The sequence below is a fragment of the Bubalus kerabau genome, chromosome 1, assembly GCF_029407905.1.
Source record: "Bubalus kerabau isolate K-KA32 ecotype Philippines breed swamp buffalo chromosome 1, PCC_UOA_SB_1v2, whole genome shotgun sequence".
Lineage (NCBI taxonomy): Eukaryota > Metazoa > Chordata > Mammalia > Artiodactyla > Bovidae > Bubalus > Bubalus kerabau.
In genome coordinates this window covers 189,572,564-189,587,660 of record NC_073624.1, presented here as the reverse complement: position 1 = coordinate 189,587,660, position 15,097 = coordinate 189,572,564, and the positions used below count along the sequence as shown (strand labels likewise).

The following is a 15,097-nucleotide window of genomic DNA, read 5'->3' as shown; positions in this document are numbered from 1 at the left end:
CCTGGTCCAGGAAGACCCCACATGCAAAGGAGCAACTAAGCCCGAGCACCACAACCGCTGAGACCACACGCCACAACTACTGAAGCCTGTGCATCTGGAGCCTGTGCTCTGCAAAAGGAAAACTAGAGCAGTGGAGGCCCAGGCACCGGAACTAGAGGGAGCCCCTGCTACAACTAGGAAAAAGCCCGCACACCGACAAAGACTCAGCACAGCCAAAAAATGCACGTGTGCACGCGCACTCAGTCACGTCTGACTCTGCCACCACGTAGACTGTGGCCCACCAGACTCTCTCTGTGGAATTTTCCAGGCAAGGATTCTGAAGTGGGTTGCCATTTCCTCCTCCAGGGGATCTTCCCGACCCAGAGATCAAACCGTCTCCTGCACTGGCAGGCAGCTTCGTTACCACTACGCTACCAGGGAAGCCCAAAATTGATTAATTAATTAAAATTTAAAAAAAAAACCAACAACACTGGGTTCTGCCTCAGGCAGCCAACAGTGATAAGTGCTGTGGGCCGGACGAGCCCCACAGTTGGGTGTGACAAGAGGGCCGCTTCACCTCTGGGGTTCTTCACCCACATCCACAACCCCAGTCTGGTCACAAGAAAGCACCAGACACGCCCAGGTCAGGGGAGGTGCCGCCGAACTTCTGACCTGTCCTCACAACGGTCCGAGAAAGTCAGGGACAAGGACAGTTGGAGAAACTGTCACAGCCGGGAGGGGCCTAAGGAGACACGATGACTCCACGTGGGGTCCTAGAAAGCGCCCTGAAGCAGCAAAGAGGACGTCTGGGGAAAAATAAGACTCAGGTGGTAAAGAATCTGCATGCAATGCAGGAGACCCAGGTTTGATCCCTGGGTTGGGAAGATCCCCTGGAGGAGGAAATGGCACCCCACTCCAGTATCCTTGCCTCGAGAATTCCATGGACAGAGGACCTTGGTGGACTACAGCCCATGGGGTCGAAAAGAGTCCTACACGACTGAGCAACTAACACTTTCAGGGAAATCTAAATAAAGTATGGACTATGAAGATAAAATCTATCAATCTCAGTTCAACCACTGTGACAAATGTACAGCCTTGGACCTAAGATGCTGCTAGCAGGGGAAACTGGGTACGGGGTAGGTGGGAATGAACTCCCTGCACTGTCTGTACTTTTCTGTAAATCCAGCGCGGGTTCAAGAGATTACTTTAAAGAAAACCTTGACCGCTAGAAACAAGGTATATAGCATAAGACACTGCAGAACGCTCAGAACCTTATAAATATGTCTTCCAAACTTGACGGGCTTGTTCTCCAAAGGGACCACCATATAAACGTAAGCATATAGTAATGACCATTTTTTTTAGAAATTAGGAAACCACTGGGGAAGGGCTTCCCTGGCGGTCCAGTGGTTAAGACTCTGCACTTCCCACATGCTGCCTGGTGCAGCAAAAGATCAATAATGAGAATAATAAAGAAAAGCTATGTTAGTTAAGCTCCCAGGCGTTTGAAATAATGGCGCAAAAAGTTAGGAGGTAGGGAGCCCCTGAGAGGAGACACGGGGTACAGCCATTCATGGCACCAAGGGGTGCAGAGGTCCCTGGCCCCCAGCAGCCTCCGAGTCAAAAAGGGCCTTAAAACCATGTCTGTGGACACCACTCTGGAGCAGGAATAGTGACCACAGCTGCCCAGCTCGGAGCTGGCGCCCTGGGGAACCTTGAGGTCAGTACACCTGCAAGGTCAGGAACCATTTCCTGTCTATTTCAGGTAAGGAAAAAAGCTGCTTTTTAAAAAAAAAAAAAAAAAAAGCTAGACAAAACATTCATTGGAAGGACTGATACTGAAGCTTCAATTCTTTGGCCACCTGATGCGAAGAGCCTACTCACTGGGAAAGACTCCGATGCTGGGAAAGATTGAGGGCAGAAGGAGAAGGGGACGACAGAGGAAGAGATGGTTGGATGACATCACTGACTCAATGGACATGAATTTGAGAAAACTCCGGGAGATAGTGGAGGACAGGGAAGCCTGGCGTGCTGCAGTCCATGGGGTTGCAAAGAGTCAGACATGACTTAGCGACTGAACAATAACAACACAAAACATAAGACATTGCCCAAAGTCAGTAAGTGGAAAAGAAAGACTTTAAACTTGAGTTTAAGTCCAAAGCTCATGAAGGGGGAAACCCAACGGTTCCCACTTGGCGACACTCAGTGCTGTCTGGAGACATCAGGTAGGGCAGGGGGGCGCTTCAGGCATCCATCAAGTGCGTGGGGGTCAGAGATGCAGTTCCACACCCCATGGTGCCCAGGATGGCCCCACACAGAGCCTGATCGGACCCAAATGTCAACAGAGCTGAGCAAGAGATCCTGCTCAACAGGTGGGGACTAACTCTTGTCATATGCCCAGACTCATGTGTACTAACACTGGAAGTCACCCTGGGTACTTCTGACTACCAAGTATTGCAGGACAGGGACTTCCCTGGCGGTCCAGTGGTTAGGAACCTGCCTCCCAATGAAGGTGGTGTGGGTTCAAGCCCTGGTCAGAAAGCTAAGATCCCAGGGGCCTCAGGGCCCAAAAAACAAAACATAAAACAGAAGCAATATTGTAACAAATTCAGTAAAGACAAAAAAAGGTCCACATCAAGAACTGCAGACCAGTACATTGGCTAGTACAATCCATCTAAATTAAAATCTTTTTTTAAAAAAGACATATTTGTATATGTGGATGTATACACACACAAAAAAATTCCCAAGTGACTCTGTGTGAAGAATCTGCCCAGCAATGCAGGAGATGCTCGGAGTCTTAGCTACTTCACCACCAAGGAAGTCCCATGATGTACCTCTTAATATATATTTTTAGAGATGGCACTATGGGATCAGAAACCATTACACATTTTTAAAGTTCTTGAAACACACTACTAAACTGGTGCTGAGGAAGATTATGCCATCTTATATTATCCTGCAATTCACAGGGTCACACAGAGTCAGACACGACTGTGTGACTGAACTGACTGATAATATCCTGGTATCCACATCCTCATTATCGTGGGTATTACTTTTATTAATATTCACCAGTTTAAAGGTGAAAAATAGAGTCTCCTTGGGGTTTTGTAAAATAATTTTTTAACTTTGGAGTGATTTTAGGTTTGAACAAGACTACTTGCGAGGATAACACATAAACCTCCTATTTATCCTTCACCTGGCTTCCTCTGTAAGGTGCATTTGCACAACGAAGACATCGATGTAACTGCGTTACTACTAACCAAGCTCCACCATTTATTCAGATTTCACTAGTTTTTCCATTAAAGGCTCTCTTCTGTTTCAGATCCCATCTAGGATACCACATTGCATTCATTGGAAAAGACCCTGATGCTGGGAAAGATTGAGGGCAGGAGGAGAAGGGGGCGACAGAGGATGAGATGGTTGGATGGCATCACCGACTCAATGGGAATGAGTTTGAGCAAACTCTGCACTTCATAGACAGTGAAGGACAGGGAAGCCTGGCGTGCTGCAGACCATGGGGCTGCAAAGAGTCGGACACAACTTAGGGGCTGAACAGCAACGTGTCATCCCTAATCCTTAAGACACTCCTACACCTCCATTTTGCTGATGAGAAGATGGAGGTTCAGAGAGGTTAAGTGACTTGCCAACATCACAGAGCTGCTGAACGGCACAGCCTGGATGCAACCCACACCTGAAGAACTCTAGATCCAGGAGTACTCCAAGCATGCCTCCCTCCCCATCATCTCAAGTCCCTTCAAACACGCAAAAGTTAGTCTCCAACTCTCCATTAACACATGAAGTGATCCACAGCAAGTGTTAATAACTGGGTGATGAACCGCCATGACAGAACTAAGCAGACATCCTTCCCTGCAAACAGCCGCCTTGAGAAACTATTTCTGAACAATATGTCATCTCATGGATGTGTCCTTGGAAACCATCAGAGACAAAAGAAAAATCTCAGAAGAGATGCTGTCCTGTGACTTAGCAATAATAACATGTGACATTCAACCAAAAGCAACCCTGTTCCTATTGGGCCATCCACCTTATTCAGCACTGAGTGACCTCTGGCTGGGTGGAGGGCACTCTGAGACAGTCCCCCAGTGATCCCCAACTCCTGGTCCCTGTGCCTGTGTTCCTGCCTCCCACTGAGTGTGGGCAGGACCCGTGACTTGTACTAGCATACAGCATTGAGATGGGACGTCACTTCCATGACCATCTTATGTGAGAAGGCAGCTTCCACCTTGCCAGCAGACTCTCTCCTTTGCTGCTGTGATGAAGCAAGTTTCCAGGCTGGGGAGGCCCAGTGGCCCACAGCCAAACAACTGAGAATAGCCTCCAGCCAGCAGTCACGTGAATGAGCTTGGAAGCAATCCTTTCCCAGCTGAGGTAAGATGGCAGCCCAGGGGGGTCTTCCCCAGTGGTGGTTAAGAAACTGTCCTCCAATGCAGAGGACATGGGTTCAAGCCTTGGTCAGGAAACTAAGATCCCATGTGCTGCAAGGCAACTAAACGCACACAGCTCAACTAGAGAGAAGTCCACGTGCCGCAACAGACAGCCAATGCAGCCATAGATAAATAAATAATTTTTTTTTTTAAGACTGCAGCCCAGGCCAAGAATTTGACTGCAACCTCTCTCTGCTCAGAGACCCCGAGCAGAAGCCCCAGCTAAGCTGCACCTGGGTTCCTGACTCACAGAAACAGAAACTCTAAGGCAATAAACATGCGTTGTTTCAAGTCACTAAGTTTGTGGTGATTTGTTACAGCAGCATTAGTACACTAACACAGACTATTTCCAAATTCAAACCCACCCTCTAAAGGTGAAAATCTGAAATGTATTTGAAACATACAAGTTTCTAGATTTGAAATATACAAAAGCAGTCCAGCCTGGTCTTGAAGGCAATCACATTGGAGCAATGTTTCAAGGACAAGGACTCCCAAGGTGATTGTTTGAAAATGGAGATGTGAAATCTGGGGTAATGAACAAAACAGATTCTACTTAGCTGACAATTATAACCAGATTTTTCACACTCAATTGCATATACTACGTCAGGCAGTTTTTCTGCGTTATTGGGTTTGAAAGCTATGCTGTTGTGTGTCACCAAAAAGAAAAACTGATTCAGAAAACAACGCTATATGTTATATGTGTGTGTGTGTGTGTGTGTGTGTGTGTGTATCTCGTACTACTTTTCTTAAAACAGAACTGCCATGACGCCTCCCTCTCTGGCTGAGACCAGAATAGATAAAAGTCCAGATTTTTACACACTTGGGACTGGCAATGTTTTAACACATGGAACATTCTATGAGGTTGCAAACTGTTTTATATTCTTCAAACATATCCTGACTGTGCCAACTGCCCTGACAGTTGGTCATATTCTCAAGTAGAATCTAAACAGATTACACTTTTAGAGACAGATGCATGGAGGGACTAGAGGGTCTCTCCACCACAGAGCAGGCCTGGTTACATCCCCTGGACCATCACAGGAAACAGGATCCTGGCTTTTATGAAACGGGAACGCTGGAGGGGAGAATGTCATGGCCAAGTTCAGTGCTATCCATTGAAAACTCGTGACTGCAAAGACTGGGAAATGCTGGCCAGCAAGGAGAGAGAGAGGTCACTTGAAGGTAAAGAGGCAGAGAACACTATTTACCAAACCAGACTGGTGAGAGATTGCAAATCTCAGTTTGTGTGGCCCCTCTCCTAGGACCACTATGAAGGACAGCCATGACCTAAACTGGTTCATGTGTGGGCCTCGCCTCCCCCCACCCAGAGAAGTCCTGGGGAACATTTTCCCAGGGTCCTATAGGTCAGGGGTCCCCAACCTCGGGGATCTACTGCCTGATGATCTGAGGTAGAATTGATGTAATAATAACAGAAATAAAGTGCACAATACACATAATGTGCTTGAATCATCCCGAAACCATCTCCCACCTCGGTCCATGGAAAAACTGTGTTCCACGAAACCCATCCCTGGTGCCAAAAAGGCTGGGGACCGTTCCTCTAGAATGCCAAGAGAAACACAGGAAAAGCTTAATTCACATATATTGCATGGTGGTTTTCAATGAGGAAGAGAAACAACTTTGCCCCCGGGGGGCACTAGGTGATGTCTGGGGACATCTGCTGTCATCATGACTGGGGGTGGGGTGCTCCTGGGATCGAGGGGGTGGGGTCAGGGAGGCTGCACCACCCCCACAGCGCTCAGGACACCCCACAGAGGACAACCTGGCCTCATGGCGGCCCTGATGTCAGCAGGGCCAAGGCTGAGAGAGCCCGCCTGGCCTGGCCCTCAGGGCTAGAGGGACTCATTTGTCTTTATTACAGACCCAAATCTGTGTCATGCCCGCGGAGGAAAAACAGTCGCGTAATTACATTTCCATACGTGCTACCAGGAACTTTTTTAGGGAAGACAGTTTGGGAACATCGGCTGGAGACAGAACGTTCCAGGAGGTGCTGAGTCAGAGCAGAGCTGCTGTCAACAGGCATCACAGTGTGTGCTCAGTCACTTCAGTCGTGTCTGACTCTTTGCGACCCCATAGACTGTAGCCCACCAGGCTCCTCTGCCCATGGGATTTCCCAGGCAAGAATACTGGAGTGGGTGGCCACTCCCTTCTCCAGGGGATCTTCCCGACCCAGGAATCGAACCCTCTACTCTTGTCTCCTGCATTGGTAAGTGGGTTCTTTACCACTAGCGCCACCTGCCGCTGACAATTCAAACATATTAGCTTTGGCTTTGAGCCCATTACATATGTAGTGGGCTGCATGCCCACCCGCCGGGACTTGGGACTTTGGGGGACATCTGTGGTCATCACGACTGGGGGCAGGGTGGTGGGATCCCTGCATCTAAAGGGTGGGGTCAGAGATGCTGTTCCACCCCCCACAGCACCTAGGACGGCCTCCAGAGGGTGACCCAGCCCATGTCAGCAGGGCAGAGGAGGGGACAGATACTCCCCAGCCCACCAGCCACTCTGGGGTAACTGTAAATCGCCCAAGCAGCGACCATGAGTGGCCTGCAATGACACCCTTCCACAGACGTGGTCCTTGGGCTTAAAGGACAAGTCCAGGCCTGTGACACCCTAAAGCCCTCTCACCCTGTCCAAAACCCTCTTATCCTCTGGCCGTCTGCCTCTGAACACCAGGGCCTGGGAACAAGGTCAGTGGAGGGTCAGCAGCCCATGGGAGACAGCTGACGGGGTCCTGTCCCCTGCATGTGGCCCTGAGCAGAGGGGCAGCGGATGCCCCCAGCTCCCAGCTACACACGGGGAGGTGGACGTGTGGCACACAGTTCCCATGGCTGGGCTGGGATGGGGAGCCCAGAAAGGGATGGAGAAGGAACCACAACAAGTGACCACACAGGGTGACACCTGGCAGGCTGTCTTCCTGGGTCCTCCTCCACTTGGCCTCACTTGGCTCGTGGACAATCACCTGCTCTGGGGGTGGCGCCGCAGTAAACAAGAGCAAGTCCTCACTTTGCCCCAACTCAGGGCCTCACCTGGGATGGTGCCTCAGATTCCCCGTCTGCAGCACAGATGGGATGGTCCAGCCTAGGGTGGGGCCTGAACAGTGGGCAGCTCCTTCCCAACCTCACCTCCAGCCCATTCAGCCTCATCCCTGGTCCTCAGTTCCTGGCCGAGGAATGGCCATCAGTGTCCAGTCACATCCACCACGACTGAGTCTCCTCCACACCTGATCCCATCTCCCCAGGGACAGACCTGGTCTCTTCCTCACTTTGGTCCGTGGCTGTGGTGGCAGCCATTGGGAAGACAACAGAATTAATATTAACACACACTGCAGGGCTTCCCTGGTGGCTCAGGAATTAAGAATCCGCCTGCCAATGCAGGGGACACGGGTTGACCCCGGTCTGGGAAGCTCCCACATGCAGTGGAGCAACTGAGCCTACGTGCTGCAACTCCTGGGCCCCTGGGCCCCAGAGTCCGTGCTTCTCAACAAAAGAAACCGTCGCAACAGGGCCCTCCCTGAGCTTCGGGGAGGTGAGTTCCCAGAGAACGGGGCTCCGCGCGAGGGCAGACTGGGCAGGAGATGCTATGGACCCCGCCCTCGCGGAGGGGCCTGGCGGATGCCTCCTTAGCCGGAGCTTGGAACAGACTCACGGCCAGCGAAGTGAGTTCAATGGCTGAGGTGAGGTACCCCGTGTGGGGGCCTCATAACCCAATTCAGACTACTCTCCCGCCCGTCCTTTAAAAAAAATTAAAAAAAAAAAAAAGAAACCGTCGCAATGCGAGGCCTGCATCACAGCAAGCGAGCAGCCGCTACTCGCTGCAGCTAGAGAAAAGCCCCCACAGCCACAAAGACCCAGAGCAACATACACCGACTGTAACACGAATATTATCTCTAATGTGACATAAATAATAATATTAAGGGCGTCCCTGGTGGTCCAGGGGTTAAGAATCCTTGCTTCCACGCAGGGGGCGTGGGTGCAACCTGGTAGGGGAACTAAGGTCCCACATGCCATGTGGTGTCGCCAAAAAATATTTTCAATAATAATAATAATAAAATAGTAACATTAACAGTGATAATACTATTACATCAAAGGCAGTAATAACCTGTCCACCCCTGACTCGGGTCACCACCTTGGCCACCATCTCGGCCCTTAGGAGGATTCTGGGCAGTGATTTATATTCCATTTTGCCCACAAGCAAACAGAAACAAAGAGGTTTTGCCCAAAATTGTCCAGGGAGAAAGTTTTCCAGTGTCTAAGTAGTCACCCCAATCCCAAAGTCTCACTGTGCCACAAGGCCCCCGACATTCCACCAGTTTCCAAAAGGTTCCAGAAGTTTCCATCATTTTTGACCTTACACCTCCTCCACTCTCACCCCTCCCAGGAGTCCCCATCCCACAAAGGAAGGAAGGACTCTCAAAACTCCTCGAGCTGAGCCTCACTTGCTGCCTTCTCCCAGGAACCCCAGAGCACCCCCCATTCCCTCCCAGTTCCACCCATGGCCAGTTGGGGCCCAGTGCTGGCAAAAGCTATGGCCAAGGTGTGACTGCTCGACAGCCCAGGCCACAGGAGAGTTCACGTCCTTGTGCCAGACTCTGAAGGACAGGGCTTAGAAGGAGAAAGTGTCAGATCACAGCTTGAACTCAGCCAGAGATGGGCATCGCTCACGGCCCATCAAGGACTGCATGCAGGCTCACTCCATGAAATGGCACCCCCCTTAGACCAACAGGTTGGGGGCAGTGTTGTAGTAAAATAAATATAACAGAAAATTTATAATTTTAATCATTTTAAAATATACAATTCAATAGTATTTAATACAGTCACAGAGTTGTGTAACTATCACCACTAACTAGTTCCAGAACATTCCATCATCTCAAAAGAAGCCCCGTTCCCATCAGTAGTCGTGCCCAGCCCCTGACAACCGGGAACCCACTCTCTGTGTCTGCAGATCTGCCTGCTCTGCACGTTTCCCATCAGTGGAATCACACCCTGTGTGTCCTTCTGTGTCTGCCTCTCTCACTGAGCATCGTGTTCTCAGGGTCCGTCCACATGGTAGCGAGTGTCAGCGCTTCTCCCCTTTCCATGGCTGAGGGATGCTCCCGTGTGTGGAGGGAACACAGTTTTGTTTATCTGCTTGTTTGCCGATGAGACAACATTTGGGTGGTTTCCACCTTTTGGCTGTTGTGAATTATGCTGCTGTGAACATTGATGTTCAGGATTTTGTGTGGATGAATATTCTCATTTCTCTTGAGCGGACACCCAGGAGTAGAATTGCTGAGTCGTATAGAAACTCCATGTTTTCCAATCAGCTGCCTGATTTCCATTCTTGCCAGCAGGGCACAGGGTTCTCTCCTCTCCACACCCTCGCCTACGCTTGTCACTGTCTGTCTTTCAACTCTAGCCATCCTGATAGCTGTGAAGGGGTGTCCTACTGTGCTTTTGATTTGCATTTCTCTGAAAGCTAATAGTGTGGAGAATCTTTTCATGAGACCATAGTCCGAGAGGGGCAGGTTTGGCCACGCTGTGCAGCCTGTGGGATCCAGGCCCTCAACAGTGAAAGCGCTGAGTTGCACTCATTGGACCGCCAGGGAATTCCCAACACCACAGTTTTTAATCCTAGGAGACAGGTGCACCAAAGCCAGCCTCACATACCCAATTACACGGCCAGAAGGAAGCATGGCTGGTTCTGTCACCGAGAGAAAAAAGCCTGTGCAAAATTCAGACAACATGATCAGCTTCGTCTAATGGAAAAGCTACAGAGTGGCGGGCCTGGGGCTGGGTCCCTCCTGGCTTGGCTCCCTGGTTCTTTTCTTTTTAACTGAAGTATAGAATACAATTGATCTACAATATTGTGTTAGATTCAGATATACAGCAAAGTAATTCAGTTATACATGTTTATGTATCAGTTCAGTTCAGTTGCTCAGTCGTGTCCGACTCTTTGCGACCCCATGAATCGCAGCACGCCAGGCCTCCCTGTCCATCACCAACTCCCAGAGTTCACTCAGACTCACGTCCATCGAGTCAGTGATGCCATCTAGCCATCTCATCCTCATATACCTAGATTATTTTAACCTTTTTTCCATTATAGTTTATTAAAAGATCATAATATTGATGTTGAATGTAGTTCCCTGTGGTATACAGTAGGTCCTGTTGTTTATCTATTTTATATACAGTAGTGTGTATATGTTAATCTCACGCTCCTAATTTATGCCTCTCCATCCCCTTTGGTAACCAAAAGTTTGTTTTCTAAGTCTGTTTCTGTTTTGTAAATAAGTTTCATTTGTAGTACTTTTTAGATTCCACATATAAGTGATATCATATAGTATTTGTCTTTCTCTGACTGACTTCACTTAGTATGACACTCTCTAAATCCATCATGTTGCTGCAAATGGCATAACTGCATTCTTTCTGATGGCTGAGTAGTATTCCATTGTATATATACACATCTTTATCCTTCCATCTGTCAATAGACACTTGGGTTGCTTCCACATCTTATTTATTGTAAATAGTGTTGCTATGAACATTGGGGTGTCACTTCCCCAGTCCTGAGCCTCAGTTTCCTTATCTGAAGACAGACCCTCAGAGGGGCATCCCAGGTGGGTGCTCTTGGGGCCAATACAGCCCTGGGTGGGAACCACTATGCACAAAGTTAAATGCAAGTCAACAGTGACCAGCCCATCACCAGAACCTTGACCTGGGGCAGGAGGAGGGGGAGAGAGACGCAGCTGCAGCCCTGGGGACAGGAGGTCATCACATTGGCCCCAGAACACAGACTCTAGAGCATTCTGGAAGATTCAACCTGGGCTCAGTGAATAAGAGCCGCTCTAAAGACATGCAGGTGAAGTAACTAAAATGGAAAGTTCATCTCCAAGAGGCTCCAGGATAGAATCACGCATCGTGGGCTCAGCCACAGACTCGGTAGAAAGTGTGTGGTTGGGAATTCCAGCTGCCCTTTAGGGTCCAGCGCAGCCCATGACAGGAGGCTCTTGATCCGCATCACGTACCAGAAACGAGACGAGAAGCTGTGAGGACACAGAGCTTTATCTGCACTGTGGTTCCCTAAACCACATCAGTTTCCTGCAGTTACTGTAACAAACTGCCACCAGTTCAGGGCTTAAAACCACACCCATTGATTCTCTCATAGTTCTGGGGTTCAGGAGTCTGGCTCAGGCCGCACGGGGGGGTAAATCCAGGCGTGGGCAGGGCTAGTCTTTTCAGAGGCTCCAGGGGAGCACAAGCTCTTGCCTTTTCCAGCTTCCAAAGGCGCCGCATCCCTGGCTCCTGGCCCCTCCCTCCATCCTCACAGCCAGCAGCACAGCACCTCCTCTCTCTGCCTCTGACCCTCACCCTCCCTCTTATAAGGACCCTGTGATGACACTGGGCCTCCCGGGGAGTCCAGGGTCGTCCCCATCTCAGGGGCCTTACTTAACTTAATCCCTCCTGCAGAGTCCCCCCTGCCCCATGAGGTGACGTGTCCTTGGGGGCCCCATCACTCTACCACAGCTTGCTTCTAATTTTTTCCTCCATGTTTTTGTCTGATCTTTTTTAAATCCATTTTTTTCTTCATATTTAATACCTGCTGGCTACTAGACATACATTCTGTGTGGCCTGCTCCACCCCCCTTGACAGAGGAGCATCTCTTATAGATAAAACCAACCAACCAAAAACTGAAGCTCTGGCTAAAGAAAGCTGGGTGAGGCCCCCTGGCGACTGCAGAGCAGAGGTGGCTGGGAGTCCGATGGGAGTCCAGTGGGTTCGGGGCAGCGTCACTGGACACGAGGGCAGGTGGAGGCCGGGTGCAGTGGAAAGGTGGCCTTAGTGGAAAGGTGGGCAGGTCAACAGCAAGCAGGTGGTGTTTGTCAGAGCAGAGGGCATTCCAGGCCAGGGGAGGCAGGAGTGTGACCCCAGATGCAGGAGGGAGACAAATGAACAGTACAGAGAAAGCTGCGGCGGGCTGGCTGCACGGTTAACAAGGATGGGGACGAGAGTGGGGCTGGGGGATGAATGCAGTCAGCCAGAAGAACTCAAGTCCTTCCAAAGTCCCCAAGGCTGAGCTGAGAGAGAAGCAGCAAATGGATGAAAACCCCACCAGGCAGAGAGGCACAAACAATCGAGAAGTTTAAAAATAGACAACGGCCCCACGATGCCACTCCTGGGGACCCACCCGGGGGAACCAAAAACAACCATTGACATAAAAACCTGAAGATGGATGTTCATTGCAGCGCAAGTCATGGCAGCCTAACAGTGGAATCACGCCAAGTGCCCATTGATAGATGAAGGCATCAAGACACAACAGACACATATGATGGAACATGATTCTACTCTAAACTATGAAAGTGGACAGACTCTGAGAACATGATGCTCAGTGAGAGAAGCAGACACAGAGGGACACACACGGTGTGATTCCACTGATGGGAAATGTCCAGAACAGGCAGGTCCACAGACAGACAGTGGGTTCATGACTGTCAGGAGCTCAGGAGGGGATGGTGCCCGGAGTATTTAACAGGGACAGTTTCAAACTTAGAAGATGAAAAGGTGCTGGGTAGATGGGGGACAGGGGAAGAATGGTTGCATAATGGTGTGAATGTACTTAATGTTACTGAACTGTGCACCTAAAAACAGTTAAAGCAGTGAATTTTATGTGACATGTAATTCACCACAATGAAAAAACAAAGCAAATCAGAGTGGGTTGAAGTGGATGCAAGGAGGTGAGTTAGGAAACTCATGCAGCGCTGAGCAGAGAAATGGATGGGGGTGGGGGGAGGGGGGAGAAAGAAGGTGGGCTGTGTCTGGTGTGTGATAAACTAATTTTTGATTTCCAGAAACTGCTGTGACCGGCAGGGCCCTCCCTTAGGATGACAGGAGACAGGCAGCACGGATGGTCACTACCCTCACCCTGGCACCATCCCGCCATTGTGGGCTGAGCGAAGAGGCTACTGAGAAAAAGGCTTCGGTTCAACAAAGGGTTCCATTCACATCCCAGAGCAGGAGCAACTCCTGCCTGCCTTCTCCTGGGACATCTCCCAGGGGCACCCAGTTTCACTTTCAAAGGACATGCCAAACACCCCCCCAGAAAGCAGCCTGATTTCCAGCAGCCCTCTGCTTTGGCCAGACACTCTGCCACATGTGAGCCAGCACTCAGGGTGTGGCTCTGGGAGACGGGGCGAGAGGGCAGGAATAGCAGCAGCTTCACGGGGCTTCCAAGTCTTGGGCTGCCTGTGCCAAAACTCTCCCCTGGGGTTTCAAAGCTCCCCCTCCTTTGATGGAGAGGGAAATGGCAAGCCGGTACTCTTGCCTGGAAAATCCCATGGACGGAGAAGCCTGGTAGGCTACTATCTATGGGGTCACAAAGAGTGGGACACAACTGAGCGACTTCACTCACCTCCTTTGATCAGAACATGGCACCTTCACAAAACCAGGCCAGAACCCTTAGGCAGGCTTCCACTGGGATTTCAGTCACCAGCAGTGAGCCCAAGTCCCGCAACCCTCATGCATGGATTTGGGATGTGAGGGGCCCATGTGTCTCACAGTAGTATGAAGACATTTCTCCCCAACATCCTGCAGTGTCTGCAGCCACACATGCAAGATGATGAGCTGTCAACTCCTCAGTCTCATCCCCAGGAACACAGCCTTCACTGGGTACGACTGAACCCGGAGAAAGCTGACATCATGCTGCAAAGACTCAATGCAAAGTTCACAGTGCAAGGGCTTTCCCAGTGGTCCAGTGGCTAAGACTCTGTGCTCCCAATGCAAGGAGCCTGGTCAGGGAACTAGATCCCACATGCTACAATTAAAGCTCTCGTTTGCTGGAATGAAGATGGAGGATCCCACGTATGGCAACTAAGACCTGAGGCAGCTCAATAAATAAATAAATATTAAAAAAAAATTATCAGCACAGAGGGTGAAGGATCTGGCATCGAACTGGGAACACAGTGAGATGATCTGGGGGTCCAAGGAGACTAATCCAGGCCTCTATGTATCCTGGGGGAGGGGACAGGTAATCAAGGTTAACATCTAGGTGAAGCCATGTGGGTGTCAGGGACACTGGAACGTGCTGAGAAGGCACTCAGCTCTGTGTGTTCTTTCCCAAACCCATCACTTTGATGTAATCATGAGAAAAGCATCACACAAACCCAGACGGAGAGATGTCTTGCAAAATTCCTGCCCGGCCTCCTCATGGCTGCCCAGGCATGAAAAGGAAAGTCAGAGAGCTCTCAGCACTCAGAGCGGAGAAGGAAAGCTGATGACTGAATGTCACGTGGGGTCCTGGAGCGGGGATGGGGCAGAAAAGGACATCAAGGGAAGCCAGTGAAATCCAAACTTAGTGAGGGCCTGAGTCAACAGTGATGCACCCGCACTGAGTTCTGGGGGTGGCACAGGTGCTCTAGGGAGGAAGGGTGCTGGGGTGGGAGAGACTGGGCGAAGGGCACCCGGGATCGTCTGTACTACCTCTGTGACCCTTCTGGACATTTGCAATTAGTCCAAGATAAAAAGTTAATTTAAAAAAAAAGAGAAAGGAAACAAAGAGTTTGGGATTAGCAGATAGATACAAACTAGTATATACAGGATGGATACACCACCAGGTCCTACTGTAGACCACAGGGAACTATATGCAATATCCAATATAAACGATAATGGGAAAGAATGTGAACGAGAATCTATATATTACAG

General features: G+C 49.9%; 1 protein-coding gene across 4 annotated transcripts in view; it reads right to left on the bottom strand.

Moving 5' to 3' along the window:
- The window catches only part of GNG7 (G protein subunit gamma 7), a 138,574-nt gene that overhangs the window by 112,293 nt on the left and 11,184 nt on the right, over positions 1–15,097 (bottom strand). The window lies entirely within an intron of this gene.